The 24,141-nt window shown below is 36.1% G+C and overlaps 1 protein-coding gene across 3 annotated transcripts in view; it reads left to right on the top strand.

The window, feature by feature from the left end:
* Positions 1-24,141, top strand: part of spoon (A-kinase anchor protein spoonbill) — a 52,688-nt gene that overhangs the window by 7,937 nt on the left and 20,610 nt on the right. The window contains exons 1-2 of one of the 3 annotated variants that reach the window (XM_088275061.1): positions 18,936-19,633; positions 19,695-20,698. The exons of 1 other annotated variant lie outside the window; for it this stretch is intronic. The gene's annotated coding sequence lies outside the window, so the exon portion shown is untranslated. Of the gene's footprint in view, positions 1-2,596; positions 3,074-18,935; positions 19,634-19,694; positions 20,699-24,141 lie in introns of those variants that run through there. One more of the 3 variants, XM_088275062.1, reaches the window with a different exon arrangement.

Raw genomic sequence — 24,141 nt, 5'->3', positions numbered from 1 at the left:
TTGCACTTTTTTTTATATTCTCACAAATGTACTAACCGACGGTCGACGCACAGTCATGTATTCCGTTCTGCAAAGGAAGTAAATAAAGTACACCGCGTGAATATAAATACCCCGCATGAAGGCATTTCAATAGGATTACTTAGGTCAAAAATGTGTTTTCGCGGCGACTGAATTTACTTAGAAAGTCGAAGGAAATAGTATCCGGTCAATAAATAATAAAATTCAATTAAATAAATACAAATAATTTCCGCTCAATGTAATATCGGACGGGAAAATAAACTCTGCAGGTTCTGGTTAAAAAATAACGGCGCATTTTATTTTAAAGCTCCTAATGTCGCGTTGAATTTCGCATTCCGAGTATATCAACTGAGATGCTGTCTGCGAACCACGTGGTCGATTTCAGCTGATCTTACACTATTCAGATATGTTCAATTCAGCTAAAGAATACACATGTGCAGTGAATGATTCATATCCGGTATGACGACTTGCAATTTATGTCTACCACGCACTCGTCGTAACGTGGAAAGGGTTCTAATCAGGACTAAGAAAGTAAGCCACCAAAAAATTATCCGTTTTTTTATGTTGATTTTTTGTTTATCTTCATATTCTTCGTCTTTTATTCTTTCCACTATCAACGTCCCTGGAAATATCAAAACGGTTAATTTGATCGTCCATCTTGATTACCAAAACACTCATTGACCCCTATCCACACCCACTCGGATGGACGCCTTGTTAACTTGATCACTGCCACCGAAAAGATAATCGGTTCTTCGCTCCAGATTTTTGGTTTCATTATTCTTTCACCTAACCGTTACCCCACCCAATGGTGCATAGGGGCACTGCATCGCTGTTATCATTGTCAACTTTATTAAGGAATGAAATATACTTGATAAGATACAGATGGCGAATATGAGTTCAGGGGTAGGGACGTTACTGCTACATGGGAAAGTAGTATCGGCGAAGGCACTCAGAGTTGCATACCCGTACTCTTGCTAGTTTGTGTGTGACTTGTGCAGTGGGTACGAGTCCCATGAGGGCATAAACTAATGATAATAATAATATTTATTGACCTATGATTTAACCAAATCTGTGGCCGTCGACTTTGTTCGGCGTTAACCTTCAAACAATGGAAATTGTGTTAAAAGCGAAAGCTTATTATTTATTTCCATTTCATACCAGATTATGACTAAGCGCGTCTAGTTTATTTATTTTTTTGCAATATTTCACTCGTAATAATAAATCGCCTACTATCGCTCTTGGAAACAGTCGAAACGTCCAACAATAGCTCGCAGGCTGAAATGTCCAGCCAACAAATAATCGCGGTTCAACTGGCTCGTATCGCAGGGAAGGCGCCAAGAGCAACGCACTTAGTGATATGATGTATGCCGAGCGGGGTGCTGCTGCCTGCTGCTGCCTGCTGCTGCCTGCTGCCTGGTGACCGCTGACGCGACCACAACTACAGCAGCCATGTCCGGCGTGTGATGCGGTGTCGCGCGGTGGGAGCCTGCCATAACCGCTACTAACGGACTCCGTCGCGCCGCCCTTCCCGAAAGAGCGATTTTCGTCCATAAATCAGCTCCGGTATCATCCGCCGCGACCGATACCGATCGAAACGAATGGTAATACGAACTTCGTAATCGGAATGTGTTCTATTGGAGGAAATAAGCGATGGTGTCGATTTTAATGTGTTACGAAAAGAAGAAGCCACAGTTCTTGAGAAGTCTATAAATTCTTCTTTCTCTTCGGTTCTATCCCGCCTTTGTTCCGCTTCCTCTCCCAAAGGTCAGACAGGAAGCTTTCGTTTCTTCTCCGCCAGTCTCCGATGGAAATATTCAAGCCGAGTGGCTATTTCTAGCACCGAAGACCGTTTGAAGCGCTCCACACACTTTCACAATACGGCCGTCTCTCTCTGCCGACGTCATCGTGATGTTAGACGGAAGAATTCGTGCCTCGACTATCCCCTAATTACGACTACATGCATTACACATGCTCGTATTCTCTAATTCGGTGATTTAGTAAAAGCTGAGGCACTCGAAGAAGGCATTTAACACCTCTTGATGTGAATTATAATTTACTCTCTGAGTTTGTTCTATGTATTGATTTTGAGGGGTATAGAAGAATCGTCACCTCTTTGCAATAGTTCATATTATGATGTAATTTTTTTTTAATACCTTGAATATTGTCCGCCTTTGTAATGGTGTAATAGTGTGTGCTACAATACTGGATGTCTCGGTCTCGAATCGCAGGGATTCAGAATAAATACCTGTGATTTTTCACTCTAATGCGTATTCAATATCACCTTGGACTTGGTGTGCGAAGCGCAGAACCAATCACCTTTTTTTCTTCGTGTACATGGCCATTTAAAATAACACTGCGACGATACGACGCAGTGCCCTTTGCACCATTGAGTGCGGGTAAGGATTAACTTTAATTAAGTTATGTGACAATAATGTGCAATTTAGAATAATCAACTCGCACGTAATAATTATTGCATAGTAGCGATTTTGATTTTACGCCCCACAAATACAATATATAGCCACATCAATCCTGATTTTGACCTTAACGGTTACAGAATAACATCCGATATGGTTATCTCCACGAGGCCATGTTAAATAAACTTCAATGTAGCAGTTTCTTAAAACCCTACGATGAACATTGTCTTGTTTTGTTAAACTATTTCTTTGAGATTCTTCACCTTAAAATAAACTTTTTTTGCGCGTGTTTCGTAATATGCGTATTATTATGTAACCAATTTACGGTGCAAGCTGGCGTACACGTGTGTAAGAAGTAATCGAAACCCTAGTGATTGTGTCTGGTGTCTGGTCAGTTAGTTGTGTCCAGTGTATTGTCCTTACTGTGTGCGGCGTGTGGCATTGCCCTCTGTGTTTATATTATTAACTGCCCATAGTACTCGCTGTGATTCTCTGATCTCCATTGTCGCGAGGGAGGCCAACAACCGGTCCCCGGTCCTTAACTGGATTCATTACATCAATAAGAAATTAAGAAACTTCGATAGCTTTTGCGAGCTTTTGAAACCCACAACACCACAGCGATCGACTCCGTTTAATTAAAGGTAATAAATGTTTCATAAAGTACACAAATATTTTTTTGTTTTGCGCTAACCCTTTCATCTTTCACTAACACTACTCAACTCCGTTTACATTAATAAATAAAATACATAGAATTTTGTTAAAATTTCTTTTTTTTTATCAATTTCCACGTTTCATCACAAAATGGAAACCTTCTACTTTAAAAGCTTTCAGTTTAACTTTGCTGTTTATTCTACAACCTATTTTAATTGAAATTTTTAAATAAACCACAGTTCGCTTATCATTAAACCAGTTTGTTTTATACTCTTACTTTGAATGAAACATTCGAGCGAGTTTCGATTTTGAAATATGATGCAATGTATGGTAAGTGCTCCACTTTTGCGACAAGGCTTATTCATTTGATTCGGTTACAATTCGTGTCACGCATAAACTTGTGGCGCTCTATCCTCCCCGCGCACTTCCTAGACCGAAGCTTCTTACGCTAATCACCCTAACCGGATATGGCCTCGTGGCCACCTTACATCTGTAGTTACGCGACTCCGAAGTGGGTCACGTGCGTAGGTAATTCTGTCGGCAAACGAAAGCTTGAAATTTGGCAACTTTTTATACTCGCACAATAATGAATAGTTCTGTGACCGCGATGGGTGCCAAAGTGGAATATTTCTAGCCCGCTTCTAATTTGATGGAATAAAAATGGACGCTTTATTTATTTTAGTCTCACTTATATGAACATTCCTCGTAGTCGTACACGAAGTCGGGAACATTTTCAAATATACTTCTAAAATCGACCATTCTATCGCTATCTACCTACATCTCGGCATAAAATGAATATGATTTAAACACACTTAATTGCGGAGTTTCCCCGAGCGTTGTAATCGGAAATCTGTATTTAAAATAACATTTTACATTAAGATCGGACTCATTCATTTTAAAGAATGTATGTATTTAATAATAATACAATATATCATACGGCGTTCAAAAATAGTTCATCGACCTTACTCTGCCTACCTTTGTCCGAAGACATTCATCGACAGGAGTATTTCAGGGGTTTCGTTATCTTCGCGGGTGTTTCAATTTATCCAGTACTCGCTACTCGGTGGACTCTCCAACGATTATATTCTGCAGTTTTATTTTGTCTGCCGGTTTAGGGGCATTAAATTCTCGTTTATGGTCAAATAAATATCCACGAATATATGTACTACATTTCGATCCTTTTCCCTTGAAATAAACTAAAGATAACAATATCCATCGTTCAAGTCTTACGCGGTGAAACAACTATACAATACATAATCTATAATTCTATTTTTTTATTATTTTCAAATCAATATTGAATGCAAAATCTAGAGGTAGGCAAGCTAGCCATTTGTAGCGTGAAATTATAATATTTATTTATTTATAAAGAACCGATTTTTTTTTAAAGCGGTGTTGCGTATATATCTTATCACTCCTTGAAAGGTGTCTTAAACAATAATATTCCGTGGTTCAAAGTATGTATTTCGTTTCAATGTCGGAAATTTAATAGATATTTCTCGAAATGTAAGCTTGTAAAACCAAAGCTTTTGTCTCCCGCACGAACACACTCTTGGTGATTGCTCAGCTTAACAACTTAAAACGCGTAACGTTTTTACGTGCGACTTAAGTGTTCCGCACAAGAAAAGTTTTTTAAAAGTTGTCGTCATTGAGTAAGAAGATTTTTTTTTAAACTTGCATGTAACAGTTGGCAATAGCCCGTACATAATACTGTTAAGGTACATGAGCATATTTTAACAAAAAAATACGTCTCGCTCATAGTGTTAGCGATATAAGCTTTAGGATTACCTAATACTATTTAAGAATAAGTAAAAAGTTTAATTTATATCGGAAATCAAACGGAGCGAGCGCTGACGGCGCAAAACATTTTTATCTATGACTTTGTACCTGTGTTGTACGTTTTTAGTATGTATATGATAATTAGACGTGGACTTCGTAAAAGGTGTCAAAATCATTCAATTGTGCGCAATACAGAGCACGAAAGCACTTTAACCCTTTTGTCGCGTGGCGTACAACGAAACACGGGGTTTTGGTTAAATATAATGATATAATCATATTTTAGATGGGATTTTAATAGTAGTACATTAATGAATTATGATTAACGGTTATCTATTTTTTGTCTGTTTCTACTTTTATAATTATATCATTCGTAATTAAGAGTTCATGGTAAAATAAATACGTATGAAGATACTACATTGTGATACCTCTTTGAATTGGATTAATTTATATAAAAAAGTTCGTATATAAGTATTTGTACAATTGTAAATAGCTACCGCGGCTAATATTAACACATTTCTAATAATTTGACAATTTATCAAAATTCGTATCTTTACGTTGATAGGTTTTTCTCGCTTTACCATTATCATTTTTTTTAAACTTTTTGGACTTGTATTGCTGATAGCGTTATCGGCGTGCGTTATCTTAGAAGTAGATCGCTATGTACCAACCCGTATTCACAAACGCTTTTAATATTTGACCTTGTAATGAAAAATCCATACAAAAAAAGGTAGGCCGACCCCAACCCCCTATATCCTACCAAAATTCAGTTATAATCTTCATATTCGCATTCGGCGCTTATAATTTGCGTGTCAAAACTCCAAAGCGAACGTAGCGCCATAGTTAAACATAACGAGATTTACAATGAGAGTTTGTATTCGTACTTGTTCTAAATTTCATTAACTATCTCTATTGTTTTAAACATTTTCGTCGCATGACTAGTAGTTTATGTTGATTGTCAAAATTTAAGGTTATGATAAGCTAAATCGTAAAAAATCCTGTAACCCTAATCATTTTTTTTGACGGTAGTGTGACTATTTTGTTTACTTCATTTATTTACACTTTTTATTTATATTTGTGACCAATATTCTTTAAAAATGTCATCTCATTCTCTCAATACATCGAACGTTGACAGGCATCGGGCAAGAAATATATATTTTTTGAACGGCTGGTATCATTTGACTGTTGAATAAAATACTTTTGTTTGGTTAAAAATCAGTCGTTAAACTTATTTTAAGAATTGGCCTAATAGCGAGTTGGTTGTTAGTATAAACCTTTAGAATATATCAATCATCGCTTCGCCGGTGTCCACTGTCCACTGTCCTCTGTCCACGAGTTGGTGTCTATTTCGGCTCATCTCGCTGGGAGCTGCGAGCATCACTCTCATTCTTCTGTCGCTCTTCAACTGTCTTGTTACCCAATATTACATATAAGCCAGTATTCTACGATCCTGTTGAAAGTTTGATCTTACCCTTAACCATTTTAAATGATATATCCAGTAAATACCCTCGTTCTGTATGTTGTATTCTGTGCATAAAAATTGAAACGAAATATTAATGAAATTTTCAAAAATAATTTGTACGTACTTATTATCCCTAAAACAATTTGCCATTTGCTTTTTCTTTCATATTTTTTCATTGGTCAGCTCAATATTACGTCACATCGCGCATTTATTTACTTTGCCTTTATTATAGTTTGCGTTATCTGTCAAATGGTTATGGCACGCACATATCGTGAATATACGTTTTAAACACGATTATCGTTTTGATAATATATATGTATGCCCACTCTACCACAACTTGATTCCAATTGACTTGATTGCAAGTCTCACAAAAATAATATTAAATTGAAATGGTTATAGATAAGTACACAATTATATAATCCATTGTTTAAAAATAATAAAAACCGTGTGTGATGACGTCATCCGACTCTGTAGATTATTATTGACAGACCTTTGACGGTGGTATATTTTACTACACAAATTATCTTCCAAATCACTGAATTTAAATGAAAATGCTAACACTACCTCCTTGTTATTTCGGTCAACATTAATTTTATATTCGTTTATTGAATTTATTCATTTGTATCTCTTGATCTTTTCTAACCGTATATCTGATACCTATGGATCTATTCTATAAACGTGTTTTATGACACAACGAAAAAACAAAAGCCAACTGTCAAAGCGTTAAAAATCATATTAAGGTTCAAAAAGTTATTTCAAAATTTCTTCTTATTGTCATTTAAAATTTCGTTAAACATAACGAAACGAGTTGAGTTCATATAGATTTTAAACACATGCGGTACAGACTGTTAGTGCTAGATAAATGATGATTTTTAAACTGGATTAGTATAGTGTGTATGCACGGGTGAGGATCGGCATAATCTCTTTTTGCATGGACTCTTCTTATCAGGTCGAATATTAACATGTTTTGTGAATACGGGCACTTTTAAATATATTCTTTTTGAAACCTTGGAGCTTCTGTTTTTCTGAATACAAAATCACTTCACTCGTGTGATCTAACTGTCCGATAATAGTTCACTGTCTCTCAAAGGATACCAAGAACTAATAATGAATCAAAGTGCTACATTGCGCACTATATTAATGTACGTTTGGGCTCTATAATTTAGGTAAACCTTGTAACCATAACACAGGGTCATATCGGCTTGTAATGCCACAAGTATGTACCTAGCTTGTAATATGAGTTTTTCTTTTTACTGATTTCGTCAGAGGCACTAACCACGCTTGCTGCACCTGGTTCATAGTAATACACATATAATTAAATCTAGTTTTTTTTTCATAATATCCATCTCATAATACTGAATAATCCTTGTCTTATAACGATTCATACGTTTCACTTTTCTGCCTTGCCCCTTACTTAACAGCGTAATAATACGATAGTAGACGGAAAACCATATAAAAGGTTTGGATATCTGGACTGAAGGACGTGGATAATGTTTGGAAATTTGCATTTACTGTCTTCAAAAAGAACTTGTCTACGCGAATGCAAGCAACGCTTCATTGCGTCTTTTCAAGAGTAATCCTACCCATTTTTTACCTACAGATTCGTATCGATATTGTTTATTCATAAATGTTTTGTATATTTAATGAAATTAATTCAATTTAATTTATATTTTTTCAATCGAATAAAGTATTTACAAGAAATACGGTTGATTTTTTTCAATTGAAATGAATAATTTATAACGCTATACAATGTAATACATTCTCAAATATGTATTTATTTATTTTTCAAATTTAGTTATGAAAATCGACCTTTTAATAAATTTAAAACAAGCGGGCCCCATGGCGTAGTTGGTTAGACGCTTGAGTGACGTCGCGGGTTCTTGGGTTTAATCCCTGCAAATTTCTAAATATATCTTAAGATTTTTTTCACATGGTGTGGGTGTTGCGATATTCTTACCATTCTTTCCTCTCCCACCCTTCTCTCCTATCTGGATTATCCTCTACAAATGAGTTTTCGCGGGTTGTTCCTTAATAAAAATATTGGATAATAAGCATTGTAACAAATTGATTATCTGCATAAGAGCAATATATGTGTATAGTTTTATTAATTGCTTTCTTGCTTAAGATTGATACGTATAATCGAAAATCTGACTGTCATTTACACCATACGTTTTTGCATAATTTATATAATACTAGTTGCGAAATGTACCCGTTTGACTTCATCTCAAAACTAAAGCAACAACGCTTTCTCGTAGAACGAATATCTTGCAAAAATATTTTAAAACATGATCTCAAAACGTAAAAGTATTTTTTTTTATTGGACTCGCCTGTGTTTTGATTACATATTTATGTCTTCAGTTTTATTTTTATTACTATCCAGATATGAGAATTTATATTATTGTCTTCTCTCGAATACATGCAAAAAATGGCATTAGGAAACATGGGCGTTTATCTCTGTAAATAAATCAGATTTTTTTAAATAATGTTTGAACACGGATAAAGAAGTTTTATTACAACGGGAATATGGAAGTCTTGAGACTTACAAGCCTCACGACTTGTCATATTTTGGTTTAAGTAATCACATTATGCGTTGTGTAACAGTCACAATTCTACCTGTTTCAAGTGACAGAAATATGTACTTCACATATTCAATGCAAACTTTATAAACCAATTTGAAAATTGTAAGTCGAAGGGGGCGATCAACCAAAAATATTTGGGAAACACAATGTAAAACAAAAATATTACTGAGTATTGTGTCAAATTTATAGTTTTTATTTTTATTATAATCCCGTTCATGGACTTTGCCAGCGGCTCTATGATAAATTACAATGTATAATTTTTCTAACTTAAATATTTACATTACTTAACTATCATATTGTTTATATTTATTAGAGTGCTATTTTCATAATTATCTACCACCTTTGCCCTTATCAATTTAATGGACTAACCCTTTGATGACGTACGGGAATATAGTCTGGTCTGTACGTACGTATTAACATTTACTTATGTTTTGATTTTTGCTGTCTGCCTCCATCTAAGTTATGAAGAAATAAAGATTTGTATCGTTTCGTACACAACTATAAAGATTAATATTTTATAAAGAAGATAAGATAATATATAATTTATTAAACGCATCCAAAACAATATAGGCTCCTTTTTTTAATCTGTCGACCTACTTGATTTTTTTTAAAGTTCCTAATCAGACGGTGATAAGTGGATACCGATATACCAAATACCAAGATAACGCATATTTATCTTAAACATTTATATAACTAACTAACTAACCATCACGCCGCTTCCCCGCAGGGGTAGGCAGAGAGAATCGAACGCCACACCACTCTGTCTTTGCAAACATTCTTTGCGTCTTCTACATTCATGCATCTCCTCATACATACCCGACAATTATTACGACTCCTGACCCGGCCGCTTTCAAGTATTTGACATACCTGATTGTGCCAAGTTTTCCTCGGTCGTCCTCTGCTTCTTTCTTCACTCATACGCTCCACATGTCCAAACCATCTCAACACACCTTTCTTAATTTTATCGATAATGCTTATCTCAGCCTTACATTCTTTCCTTATTTCATCATTCGAACATCTATCAAACGTCGTTTTGCCACACATTCGTCTGAGGGATCGCATTTCGACTGCATTCAGTCTGCTTTCATCCTTCTTTTGCCAACTCCATGCTTCGCTTCCATACATAAGGGTTGGAACCAGAACTCCATTGTGTACTGCCAGTTTAGCTTCCGCTGATTTTTATTTGCGAAAACTGATTTTAGTGCACCATTCACTCTGTTCCCAGCATTCTCTCTCCTTTCTATGTCTTTATCAATCTTTCCATCCCTAGAAAACATACTACCCAAATATATGAACACATCTACCCGTTCCAAAATCTCCCCATTTACCAATATTTCACACTCAGATCTACATTCATCTCTTTCAAAAACCATGATTTTGGATTTGCTAACATTCATCTTACATTTATATATATGTATATATACATATATATATATATATATATATATATATATATATATATATATATATATATATATATATATACATATACATATACATATACATATACATATATAAAGCATGCTAATAGCATTTATGCACACAGATCTTATGATAATTGCGCATTTCCGTATTGAATTTAAGTTTTATATCCATAGTCCTCTTTGTGTGACAAATATCTTGGTTCATTGTTTAGCGCCTGGTCATAGTTGGGAGAAATTGCGGTACATAATATTATGTAATCATCGACGGTGTCGTCCCAAGGTTACCCACATAATAATAAAATGAAATAAATATCTCACACGAACACGTTTGGCAAATACGCGTAAAGACTTTCGTCCTAAATTTGATTATCTTATCTGGCGTCGTATGAACTCTACGCGCGATGAGAAATAATTTCGGTTTGAAAATATCGTTAAATGTATACTGTAGATGTAGCAACTTATTAATATTAAATCCACCTATTGAAATATAGGGTCCGCCATCTAAAGTTTTTTTTTTCAACTAGTGCTTATTTCGTGAATGGTAACACTTAGCTCATGTCTGATTTGACAGATAATTAGTTTTATCCTTCCGCTGAGCGAATATGGTTGTGTATACGCTTGAACAACGCTGGGAAATATTGCGACATTCGACTTACAGAAGATGCCGATTTTGCCAAAAAAATCATCTTTTCGGATGAAGCTCATTTTGATCTTGGCGGGTATGTAAACAAGCAAAATTGTCGTATTTGGGGCACAGAAAACCCGCACGCATACATTGAAAAGCCGGTACACCCAAAACGAGTCACTGTTTGGTGCGGATTTTGGTCCAGAGGCATAATTGGGCCATTTTTCTTTGAAAATGAGCAAGGAGTGGCCGTTAGTCAATGGCGATCGTTATCGGGCCATGTTGAACGGATTTTTGTTCACAAAAATTGAAGAGGAGGATATTGGCAACATTTGGTTTCAACAGGACGGCGCTACGTGCCACACAGCCGAAGCTACACTCGATGTTTTGCGCCCCATTTTCAAAAAAAAATGTTATTTGGCGGACCCTTTATTAAGTTAACTTTTAAAATCTTAAGTTTACTTTATGAATATCACTAATTATTCAATAAATCGTGACACGTGTTTCCGTGGTCTCAGCATCATTATTATAAACAATGGTCTTGTTTTTAAGCAAGAATGAAGAAAACGACCCTTAAACCTTTTTTTATGCACTCGTACATGACTTACGTAAAAATCTTAATAACACTTTTTTAATAAGTGTATTTTGAAGCCTTTTGTTCAAGCCGCGTTAGTTCGTATAAAGGACTGCAGTTTCAGAACTTGGGAATTCAATATTGAACAAAATTCGCTACGCTAGGGGCGATACAGCTTTCTTTTAGACAAGTTTTGTACGTCTAGTAAAATATAAATTTAACCGCCCGTTAAATCCAACATATTTTTCTCTGTAAAACCTGCAGGGACATCGGTAGCTCAAAACAAATGTTAGTTCATATTTTCTATATCATTACAAATATGTGGCTTCTGTAAGCTGTTGATTAATGCTGATACCAGTCTTTTATTCAATATATTAAATAAGGATAATAATGTGAACCTGTTTTTGTTTGTGAATACGTCGCTATGTTAATCATTCAATTTCGGAAATTTCGAAGCAAAAAGATTACAAAAATGAACTTATCTTATTATACCATTACCGATGACTTGTTACTGGTCTGTAAGCTCATGTCAATTCTAGTGGGTTTTTTTTCTTTGCTTTTACCAGTGTTTATATTAAATTCTTTGGTGAGACGGCATTCTCTTCATGTAACCACAATAAAAGATCATTTAATTCATGGAATACAATTTACTTTGCCAAATATTCCGCATATTATCAACAGTAATCTCTCATTAGATCGACAAAGAAAGTATCACTTTCTCGTATCTCATTGTCTCCGGGTATCTTTACGTGATTGTGACGAATTGAACACCGAACCTGTTTCGTTTTTTGCCAAGCAATAATTACCATTACGGAGTCTGGTTTTTTGTGTCCAAACCACCTTGCGCCAGTTATCCGCCATTTTCTAATAATCACGACTCTGAAGCATTTAGCAGCCGATATAACGAACGACCTGAATTTTAACTTTTTTTTGCTTCACTATCTCAAACGGTTAATTTTCTCTTAGCTAAATTATTACGTCTAAACCATTTCATTTTTTTGTTATTTACATTATTTTATATTATTATCAGTATTATTGTTATTTCGATATTGTAAGCACTAGTTCAACCATTCTTCGTTCCATTAGTTCTCATTGAACCGACTTCGAGTAAATCGGAAATTGGGAATGGTCAAGCGAAAAGTGTGAAGATGCAATTTGTATATTTTGAGGAAATACTTTGTGGGATTGTTACGCTTGTATAGAGATCGATGTCGCTTCAAAACAGTGGCGAACTGAAAATAATTACAGTAAATTATATTTGTACGTAAATATGATTTTTTCAGTACGTTGTCTCTTCTGAGGGGATTTTTAATATCAATACAATTGACGCATTATTATTCGATTATGATTAGATTTTGTGGAAACAGGTGTCATCGGAAGAAAAAAAATCCATAGGGATGGTACCCCGAAACGTATTATTTTGATACTTGTTACGATACAATAAGCACGTGTCGTTGAGAAAAATGGTCAGCCACAAATATGGAAGGTGCGGTGAACTAAAAGTTATGTGCTATTTTTAACGACTGCTGAGCGCTTGTACTATTTTAGAAGATACGAATCCAGTTGAAACAGTACGGAATCGAATCCTGGACTTATACAGCAACAGTATCATTCGTCTTTGACCCCTATCCTATCCGCGCTTAAAAGATACTTAGGACACCGCATGGGACCGACTCGGTGATAACATGAGCGATAATTATTTGAAGGATAAGTCCTGCGTTCCAGATCTGCCAGAGGAGCGGAATATAAGGAGGAATACAAAATTATGAAATGCAGGTTGAAGGACGTTACAACTACACGGAGAAAAAAATTAAGGAAGATTAGTAGGTAGGCACTCGGGGTTGCGTACTAGTTTTTGTCACTTGGACACCAAAGTCAAATAATTTACATAGAGGAATTTTCATAAAATATTTCATTAACTTAATGTATCATTAACTCGGGACAGGTTTATAAGAATGTGACATCAGTTTTAGCATGTTGTAAGTCCTCTCCTGCTTTGAAAAGTCTCATCCGCTTCATCGCGGATGCTAGTTTCTCAGTTACTCCGTGGACCAACAAAACGGCGAACAACTCAATCAAGTCATTTGTGAACGTTACGCATTAATCGCTATTGTCTTAGCCACGGTCATCGGACCTCAGATCCAGAACGGTTTTCTCCAATTACTATTTTATTTATCTTTGTTTTCTATTTTTTTATTACCTGTTCTAATACCAAAAACAACAATTACTTGTATTATTAATTTATTACCTCTTTATTAATTTTTAATCTAATAATAAATTAATTTGGGAGATACTACACAAACATAAAATCATTCGGTCATTTTAATCGTTCTATTGATTTAAAATCAAAATATATCCCCTAATTGGTAGAACAAGATAATAATACGCTATAGAGCTTGTACGGCGTACTACTCCACCCCACACACCTATGCAAGAGTCGTTCATTTATCGTGAAATGCAATATACCGGCAATGTTTGATTCGTACATCGACCTTCGTTAATGTTATTCTTCAGCGGGCCAAATTCTCGGCGATGTGAACAGTAAACAGAAAATATTTACCTCTTCACTCCGGTACTCGAATTGTTCTCGAGCATCGCATCCAATCGCCAAGCGATCCGAGTGACGTAATCCATCGTGACAGAAGACGAATCGATTATGTCGAGTTGTTTGATACAAGATTCATCACCGCCACTATCCAACTGATACGTGGCAGTATTCCGTGATCCTTCAAAAAATGATATTGAAACGAAAAGCCAGGTTGGTCAAATTCTCACCCTCTGTATATCATACTCTCGTCCATTCAATCATATTTTTCCATAGTAAAGTTTTTCCTATGTACTTTAACTATAAACTTAACCCGATTCGTTATGTTTAACGGCATTTACAGGCAACGATTAGTAGAAGGTAAAACCATGTAAAACTATTATTTATGAACCCTCTTTTCGTTGGTTTAAGAATATCAGTTCAAATGTTGCGTCTTTATTGCCATATATTTAGCTTTTTTCGATTCCTAACCCCTGATATCGTTGTAATCCCCTGAAATATCAAACGCGCGCGACAGAAACGCATATGAAAAAATGATAAAAATGGCACATCGATGACCCGTAATATAACAAGATTTTGTAATTGTTTTAATTATTTTAAAAATTAATTGTTTATCGCTTTTATAGAATAAACCCAATCGGCTTACTACTTTGGAAATACCCGTGCATTGTGTAATGCTTCTTGCTCAATTCCGTTAGCAACAAAACGTCAATTTGTGTCGGCAAGATAAAAATATATACCTTGCTGTACTTTTGATCATCTGTTTTTTCTCCCACGGCATTGCCACTACAGTAGTACCAGATTTAAAGTCTAGATTGGTAGTGTATAAATTGTTTGAAATATAACTCTTCTTCCTCAAATATTTCGGCCTTTCACCTCCCTGGTTCCTCCAGCATCCCTCGGGGGTGGGACATATAGCCTACTTTGGGAATCGCTGGTCAGATAGATATACGCGAGACACGTATAAATTTATTCGGTATCAATCATGAAGGAAGGTGACAAAAAATATAGAGGCCACGGAAATGTTGCTGTATCGCGGAATGTTGCGTATGTCTTGGACGGACCGAACGACGATTAAAAAGGTGGCAGGGTTGGGAAAACTCAACGATTCAACGATGAAAAGTTGGGATCTTAAGACTACCGTACCAACTTATGTTACAAACTCCAAGAAGTGATGATTTGGAGGATAGAAGAGGTTACGGAAAGCGTGTCTACGCGTCATAAGGCACTGGACTGGGATTCGAAAACCCGAAATATCTTTGTCCTGGGGAGGAACCGTTCGAGATATTCTAGTATGACGGCCAACCTTCAGCAATTAGAAAGGCATAAGAAGAAAAAGAGCAATCATGATGCCACTAATATTTTTGGCATCCCTGTTATTTGTGTGCTGTAATTTTGATACTCGGTACCACTTTACGTAACACGCAAAATGATATTTACTGTACGTAATATTATTTAATAATAATTAATCAAGCATGTAATCTAAAACGGAGTGGAAATTGTTTAATATTCTTATCTTGGCGACTGTGCGGGCCTTAAACCCTTTCAAGGTGAAGTTAAACAACTTTGTCTGTATAAATTAAATATGTATTACATATTATGAACTTCACACTAATGTATTTTATGTACCTACGATACAATATTTCCAATTTTGTAGGATACTACTTGTTTCATTTTTAGTCAACCGATTTCTTCGCATAAGAACGAAAGGGTCTTTTTTAAATCGGGATAACTGTTTAAATGTATTGAATATTTAAGGGCATTATGATTCTAATGATGTGATTATAAATGTACATATAATGATTATAATTGTATAAAAAAATATGTTTTCATTTTTACTTATCTATATACGTCACGCCATTGGATTATCATCATAAGACGTCACGAGTGTTGGCCTCGCCCCCCCCCCCCCCTGCCCTGCGCCATCCACGCGAATATAAACATATTCATTAATGTTAAGTTTTAGGGAATTAAAAAGTTAAATCGGACTGGATCCGTTTCCCAAATAACTGAACAAAAAAATCATATCTTTATTTAGTGTTACGTATATACATAAATATACATAGTCTAGTGCAAATAACTTGCATAACGATAAATATTTACATTTTAATTGCACTCTATCATAGTCCTCTATACAAAATATATCATTTACTTAGTCATAATAAGTTTTATTGACTTGTAATTAGTCAATAAAACTCATTATATATTTCTATTGTGTCGGGTTGTGGTCACGTGGTTAGTGTCGCGGATTCTTAAGTCAGAGTTTCTCGGTTCGAACCCACTCTACCATAATTTGATACCTATTTCTAATTATGAGCTGCTTAGGCTCACCGAAATAGAATGAAATCGAAATATTTGTGTAAATAATAAAAACATAAATATTTCTCTTCATAAAAAAATCATTTGAGGACTGCATAACGATCAGCCGACGTTAACTAATGTGACACGAAATTCCCAACTCGTATATACAATTTGAAATATCCATAATACGCGTTTAGAAAATTCGTATAACATCTTGAAAAATGTTTTCGTCGTCGTATTTTTTTTTAATGAAATAAAAAAATCTTGAAAAGGCTTGTAAAGTCTTTGAGATAAAAATAACCAACGTCTAATGTTTTCGTTTTTAGATTTTACACCATTGTTGAAAGAAATATGTTTTTAAAAAAGAAATATGTTGTAATGTGATAACAATATTTGTATCCTGTAAAAAAAATACTTGTTGGTTTTCGTTCCTAAGTCTTCGATTATCTTTTTTTAAGTGGTTAGCTTTCAAACCAGTTGGCTATAAAACATGACGAGTTAGTAGTTACACATTTTATTCAATTAAAATGTCAAATCTGAAAAGTACCGCTACAAACATATAATATAAAGATTAATCCTTTTAACTGACAGTCGCCGTGGCGTAGTTGGGTGGATGCTCGGCTGCGAAACTGGTGTCGCGGGTTCGATTCCCGCCAAGTGCAAAATAAATTTTAAAAAGATTTATTTTCAATTGTTCTCGACGTTTATGATGTATTTTTCACATCTTAACCTTCCCTATCCTACCTGCAGACAAGCCTCTAATAGAGGCTTTGCGAGTTATTATTTTATTTAAAAAAATATTTTTAAAAAAACTGAGTAATATTTTCAACGTTCCAATATGCGTACCATCAATTTTAAGATATTATATATATATATATACATACAAGATTCGGCCACTTAAAATTCTTACCTCTTGTCTATAGTCGTCGAATGTGTACCAAAAATTTGAATCAATTAATACATTTGAATGGAAGTACAATACAAACTACGGCATATTTACACTACCACTTTCAGTCTGTTTTTCAATAGTGTCTAAGGAAGAGCATCGATTTATTTTGTACGGAGTACTCTGTGGTTATCGACGCTTCGTCACGGCGCATTGAGGGGCCTTTTGCAGCCATGCCGGACCATCGACCCGGACCTGATACAGTTTCATACTGCATTAGTTTGAAATTAATAATTAACGTAAACTACTTATGTACCAATTTCAGTCACTTGGGTTGAAAATAATAATATGTAATGGAAACGACGTTTTGTTGGAATCGTAGTTTAATAAAAGCCATGTACTCTCGTATTACTGTACGAGCTATAGGCAGCGTATACACTGTCGTTGTTAGCAATTCTCGGTAGGCCTTGTAATTGTAATAAGAATAACCGTCCCTTAGTTAGATACCTGATTTCTTTTGTGTGAACACCTGAAATACGATTTCACCTTCCCCGTACCCGCCCATTTCTGTGCGTTCGTTCCTTGTATTTATATTTAAGGATACAGTATTCGGCGAAAATTTAGGTTAATTATTAAAGTACGAATTATTAAGGTTTAGTTTATATATTATATAGAAGTTAACAAAAAACAACTGTCAAAGTGGCATTTCTTAAACGAATACAAAAAGTGTAAGGGTTTTTAGTGTATCCTACTTATTGCCGTTGGAAATTTCGTGAAACAGCTAGGCGGACTGCCATTAAATTCTTAAACATACACGATGAAATTTACTAATAAAAATATACATAAGTAGGTATAAATATTTTAAGATTTCTAAATTTAGATAATTTAATCTGATTATGTAACATAGACGTGGTATGATCAAACTCTTTTACTTCTTATATTTATGTATGGATGTGTGTACATTGTAATTGCCATTGGTGTAAATTACAAGTAATGAAAGATAAAATAAAAATATTTTAATGCGCCTCCACGCGTCTGCAAGTACCCCGTGCTAAGTGCTGAATGAAGAAAAGCGGCTCTTCCACTAAGATTTTGTTTCGCTCGGACCGTTACTTCGCGAATCGCAGTCACCGCCTGGTTTTTTGTTGTTGAACAACATTCAAATATCCAATACATATCTAGATCTCGCCGCGGGCATTTTTCTAACGCGCCAAACGTGTTCACGGTTTGCGAGAGGAAAATTATTATACGCAATCAGCTCGTCGATTCTGCATCGCGGAGAGAGTATTTTGTTGATTTATTTTTGGAAAAACCCATCTAGCTACAGAATATGCACTAGGTGTGTGTGTGTGTGTGTGAAAATTGAATTACACTTCTTTCACGTACACTTTTATTAGATGCACACGAAATCATCTGCAGGTGGTGTATTTTTTCCGTTCGTGGCCGATAATGTGGAATGACCTTATAATACTTCATAAAACAAACATCAGTTGCCATTTCTATAAAATCTGTCGCACAGAAATAATTTCAGTTGAAACAATATTTGCTCTTAGTACATTTCAAATCACATACCTTTATGTCTGATTCAGCGACTAACATTACATATTGTGTTATTTAGACATTATTTAAGATCGATCATGCTCCCATTTTCTCAAAAGATAAATCGAAATATCAATTACTTGATTTTTTTTAATTAATTTTTTTAATCATTTTTTTTTCTGCTGCATAAAATCAACCAAAATAATAACTTTGTTAGGGTAGATTTACGATTGTTGGGCATGAATCCAATTATGGACATTAAAAATCACAACATTGAATGCTAATTTTTCAGTTATAAAATTTATAAATTATATCAGTCAATAGATAGTCGGTAAACTGACCGATAATGTTTTGCCTACTCGACGTCCACCTCAACTCTAGCTCTATACAGACAGACACGCTGGGCGTGGTGACTCTGAATCTAGTTCTGCTGAACTACCCATAACTAAATCGTTATATAACTTGACGACATCTACAAGGCCTTCGAATGTAGAGCATTTTTCTCCACTTTCTACATACTAGTCTTAGCCCACGTTTCTAATTCGTGTCCGCTTCATCCGATAACACTAATCTGATTAATAACGGAATCTCTGTCGCGGTGAACGCGGTTAGTATTTTGGAGTTTTGGTATATTTATTTACTGATATGTTCCTATTAATACTCATCGCTGTTCCATTACGATAATAAGACATCTTTATCGCATTCTAACCTGCATTTGAATAGGTATTCTTCTTCGAAACAATTTCAGAATTAATATAATTTCCCAGTTTGAATACGTTGTTAACATTATTTTCCAGCGTGAACGTGGAAGAGGCGAAGAATGTTTGCAAGGACAGAGTGGTGTGGCGCTCTATTCTCTCTGCCTACCCCTGCGGGGATCCGGCGTGATGGTTAGCTAGCTAGCTAGCTAGCTAGCTATTTGGACTAAAGAGAACTTAACATAATTATGGCTCTAATTTTAGCGGTAGTTTTTTATGCGACAGGTACTATGTTATTATTGTACTTTGTAGTAAATAAGATAATTATATTCTTCAGTTGCCTTTACATAACAATCGCGAGTCTATCGTAACGCATCCGAGGATGCAGGAAGGAAGCATTTTGTACAATGTCTGGCAGATCGAGCCACAAGTTTTACTCACAATAATCTCACATATTAATAGCGTGTCGCACTGTAGTTGGTAACAGTACTTGGGTACTTTAGATTTTAATATTGTAATAAAAATATCGCGAACAGTAAAAATATTAACAATACAAAATAGGCTTCATGACAGGTATTATTTTCCCCATTCATAGATGTTCGGCAAGGAGGTCACAGGCGGCCGATTGATAAACATCGTTATTATCATCCTCTCTGGCACTTCGCTACAATGTTTATTAGTCCATCTAAGTGCTCCGACCGACACTGGAGATTTTCTTACTCGGCGGTCATCTCAATCCTATAGTCATTTGTTAGCTCGATTTCGGGCATGAATCTAAGTAAATTCGAGAGTGATCGGTCAAACGACGCGCGTCGTTTTAACGAAAACCTACAACCGAGCAAAGAGCGATAATGCATTCGCGTTACTAACGGCGATAATGCGTGGCGTCGATTCCGCCTTGTTACTGCGTGGCGCCTCGCGGGGCTCGGGGCCCGGCGCGGGCGCTCGGTGGCGGGGGCCCGCGCCACGTCGGCCGGCGGGACCACGTGCTCGCGCCGCTCGCCGCTCACCGCCCGCGCGCAGTGTCGAGCGCTCAGTCCTCCGCGCCGGTTCGTGACGCGCGCCTCTGTTTACACCGCTAGTTCTGGTATCAGCCACCCCGCGAACTCTCGCGCACCCGCTTGTCAGTGCCAAATAACACCCGCAACACTGGGAGTAATATCCGCGATGGACGCGGCCGCAGCCGTAACAAAATGTGCATACACTCGCGTAAGTACAGAAAGAGACCAAATGTCATACGGACAACTATTTACTATTTGAAATCGCCTACGACGCATTTTGGTGTCTTCTCTCGAATACGGTATATTGTCATTCGCGGCGAGATGATACCGATAACGCACTTTGTTTAAGCGTAGTGGCGCTAGATTTGAGATGCGAGTTATAAATATAAACACAAACTACAGTTTGTTATTTTGGGCTTCTGTCCGTGCCACGTGATTTTACTCCTTCGCCCGCAGGTCGCTTATCGGAAGGCGAATGTGCGATGGAAGAGGAACCTCTCGCGGTGCCTGCTTGACGCTTGGCAAGTCACACTACGATCGAACCAATTTGAACACTTCCAATTCGAGTTCCTTAATCCGTGGCATATCTCCCATTACCAACTATTTCTTTCTAGTGACAAACTTATATTGATGTCTTAAATAATAATAAATTATCGAGCTTCGTCACTAAGTGTTGATAAAATGCACAGAATGGAGCGGTTATCGCGCGACCGCTTGTTCAGTTATATTCCACCACGTGCTCTGTAATGGCGTTTCTTCACCCACCTTTCAAAAATACAGGTTTCTCGCTGCGCACGTACTCGCTCGCTCGGCCGAACGGCTATACAGGAATTATACTCCTTTTCGAGTGCATTGTACAAGCCGGATACCCCGACCAACCCTCGGGATACGAGCCGCTCGCTAATCCCAGACCCACATACTCGAAGCTTATTTTACCATAGGCAATAAATATGTACAATTTTAAGTAAGGAATTTCCTTTCGACTATCGGACTTTTTTACTTTACCATATGGAACGTGTTTGTTTTACTTTTATAGTGTTTAAAGAGATGTCTTACGTAGACATGTAATTTAACGGTATACCATGTACCTATGTATGTTATTGTTCCCCCGGTGCACATTGCTAGATTAGTATCCGTTTCATTATTACAACTGGTCAAATACACCAGTAATGTCTGTTTTTTTTAAACTACGAAAGTACCCACATACTGATTTTTAAATTTTTGTTTATCTTATCTTTCTTATCATACCACGCACAAAGTGCCACGTAAATTCAAACACCGGTAGTGGGACAGTTTAAACTATATTGGATTTAACATATTCTACATATAAATAAGATCTCTTGTATTTACAAAATTCCGAACTATAAATTATTTTAATTTTCAAAAAACAGCTTATTAGTAAGCTGGCAACATAGTATATTGTATAATTACACGTTTGCGTGGTTTTAAAAATCTGGTAGCGATGCTGTTAAAACGATTGCGCGAAATATCCCATTACCATCGGTTCCCTGGTCAGAACGAAAATCGCCAACAGGGCACGTAAATTCCGCGGTAACGGGGATGGCAAATTTTGCTATTCTCAATTATGCGGTCGAAAAAACTAATGAATTATTCTTTTTTGTCCAATTCGAAATGCGGATGGTTTAATCATTTAAATCTCCCTTATTTATTTATAGATTTCAACAGGAAATGTGCGGATTGTCTTGTGATTCAATAAAAATATATATTCGATATTTTTTTAATGTCATGACAGTCTGTTAATTACCTGTTATCTTTTGTCTTTTCCGCTATTCCGCTATTCCATCTAACTTTTCGTCATCATCATCATTATATTATTATCCAGGATTATTATAAGCACCCTTGAGGTAGTATTTTACGAAAATGGCGCTATATAAATTATCCAAATTATTATTATAACTTTGCACATCACCCCGTCGACCTAATATCTACTTGAGGTAGGTACATATCTATCTACTAACTTTGCTCTCGACATGGGGTAATTACTGAACATACATATTACTACTATTCCTGTTATATCATTTTGCACATGTGCTTGTTATTTTTAACCCTTTGTACTCAAATGTTGCCGTCACGGCGACATAGAAAACAATCTAACAACTCCGATGTCGCCGCAGCGACGACATAAACAATATGAACAAAATCGCTTGAAATGGTGGCATAAACTCTTGAAGGGATAGAGATATGTGCCATTAAATCATACATCGTATATAAATTTATTTAAAAAAAAATAACCACCTGCTTTTACTCCATCAGGGATCATGCTCATAGAAGCGGCGCGATTGTGGGTTAATAACTTTATTTTATTAACAATATTATATTTTAATAAATATATATTCCGCAATACAACTCCACAACTTTAAATTTCAAATATTACTCTTTTTTATCACCTCAGTTAAAGTGGTTAAAAAACAAGTGTTTTATTTATAATTTCATCATGTCTCACCACAAAGTGAATGCCAAAACAATAAATAACATACTGCAACTTTTTTATTTACTGCCTTACAAAAAAAAATATTTGTCTGGTTTTCTAAATACATCGTAAGTTTTCCTCATATTTTTACGTAACACCCAATGGAGTAGCTGGTATTCCGTGTAAAAAAAAATAGAGTACAAAGGGTTAAGGTTGTGAGCGAATCTTATAACAGCGTACATTGTCGGTTGTGTTGACTGATCTTTATTGTGTTCTTCGCGTGACTTGCATTGTAGCGGTATAAATGTGTGATACACGCCATTCTTACAGTGTATGTTACATTTCTTGTCCCAGCTTTATTTCGCCGACATATTCAATTCACCTGTAACCTTATCGATTCGCTATTTTTGCAATTTTAAATTGCACGTCGCTCGATACGGGTCCGGTTAGTCGGTTTAAATGTCAGCCATTTCCACAGATTCCTTTCCCAAGGCCGCATTTCGGAAAGTGTAGAGCAATTTGTCTATCGCCACTTTGTATTGTGTAGTTGTGAAAGGTCGTTACTTGCACCGCTAACGAGTCGGTCCACTGGCATTTGTAAGCCCGCGGGCCAAATTGCTGATAAGTTGGATCGCAATATCCTGTAGTTTTTATCTACCGGCCACACCACTTCTTACAATGTACCTCGCGTTATATTCTACCGAGACGGACCGAATCAATTGATACATTAGATTAGGCCAAAGATGAATGTGACGCGTCATCTGATATTTGATAGGATCAGTCGACGACTCCGTCGAGATCCGTCTAAGTGCATAGAGAAGAAACCTTTCTAATAATTTGGAACAAAAGTTATGTTAGGAAACAGAGCCAGTATTGAATGCGTCCATTGGGCAATCTTTCTGCAGTTCTCGATCGCAGTGCCAAAATTTGTTTCTCTAACCATTGCACAATACTCGTTCAACTTCTCTTCTCAATCCATCTAATGCCGCTTCTTCGTATTGCACCACCAGTACTCTCCTTACTTTCTGTTCTTTCGTAGCACTTTTGGGATCAATCTCAATTACGTAAGAGTATCCATTTCGAGAACTCGGTACTAATTTTTTGGGGTAAATATTAAAAATAGTGTACACATTTGCGTTGTCTCAAGTTACACAAGCTATTGGTATCCGACCTCGGGGTTCCCTGTTGTTTTCTTTTTCCTATCCTGTATAGTAATTAAG

Source organism: Brachycentrus maculatus, unplaced genomic scaffold (assembly GCF_059751285.1).
Source record: "Brachycentrus maculatus isolate JH-2025_06_01 unplaced genomic scaffold, ASM5975128v1 h1tg000778l, whole genome shotgun sequence".
Classification (NCBI taxonomy): Eukaryota; Metazoa; Arthropoda; class Insecta; order Trichoptera; family Brachycentridae; genus Brachycentrus; species Brachycentrus maculatus.
Note: the sequence above shows the minus strand (reverse complement) of the source record. Positions and strands in the feature narration are given on the sequence as shown.